The 826-nt window shown below is 52.4% G+C and overlaps 1 protein-coding gene across 1 annotated transcript in view; it reads right to left on the reverse strand.

Annotated features, from left to right (window-relative positions):
• The window catches only part of selenou1a (selenoprotein U 1a), a 4215-nt gene extending 3478 nt beyond the window's left edge, over positions 1-737 (reverse strand). The window contains exon 1 of the mRNA XM_048593948.1: positions 261-737. The gene's annotated coding sequence lies outside the window, so the exon portion shown is untranslated. The remainder of the gene's footprint in view (positions 1-260) is intronic.
• Between the last annotated feature and the right edge of the window lie 89 nt (positions 738-826).

An 826-nucleotide genomic window follows, 5' to 3' on the forward strand; every position in this document is an offset into this window, starting at 1 on the left:
CACCTTTACTGGCTCCATCCCCACCTCTTCGACCTGTCTGTTTCCTCTCCACCTATCCATCTTCTATCTGCTCCCCCCCTCTCCCTATTTATTTCAGAACCCCCTTCCCCTCCCCCATTTCTGATGAAGGGTCTAGGCCCGAAACGTCAGCCTTTCTGCTCCTATAATGCTGCTTAGCCTGCTGTGTTCATCCAGCTCTGCACCTTGTTGTCTCTATCTCAAACTATGTGGGTTTCCCTCTCCCCTGCCTTGATACTCACGCTGCTCCTTCCCGATGGTGAACTACGAAACTGCGATTCTGAGCTGCTTTTCTGTTGAGTTCCAGCTTCCGGCAGCCTAATAACTGGGCCACAGGTCAGTGCTGGGCAGCCAATCGCAGTCGGTGTGGGAATAATCACAGCCCACACACACACACGAATTCCTCCCAACAGCGATTCAGCACTGAGCCTCAAACAGTCTTATATAACGCCACACAGAGACAGGCTGCCAGATTATCCTCACAGAGCTGGCAGGATCAATAAATTCAAGGTCCTTTCAAGTACATTTACCACTGCACTGGGTACTAATAGTACAACATACAGTCTCACGCCAGAATCCGGGGCAATACAGAGGGAAGGGTCAATAGGAACAGCCTAAGAAGATTGTTAAAAACAGGTTCATCAACTGGGGTGACAGCATGTTCTGGTACCAGTCTCATTGTCCCCGAGCCACAGAGAATGTCCCGGGGTCCCACACACACACACAGAGTTTGCCCCCCTCCCAGGCTCACTGACCCGGGGTCCCCCCCAACACACATACACACACACACAGTGTGCCCCCCTCCCGG

This window comes from Rhincodon typus, unplaced genomic scaffold (assembly GCF_021869965.1).
Source record: "Rhincodon typus isolate 14 unplaced genomic scaffold, sRhiTyp1.1 hic_rhity00004742, whole genome shotgun sequence".
NCBI classification, from domain to species: Eukaryota; Metazoa; Chordata; class Chondrichthyes; order Orectolobiformes; family Rhincodontidae; genus Rhincodon; species Rhincodon typus.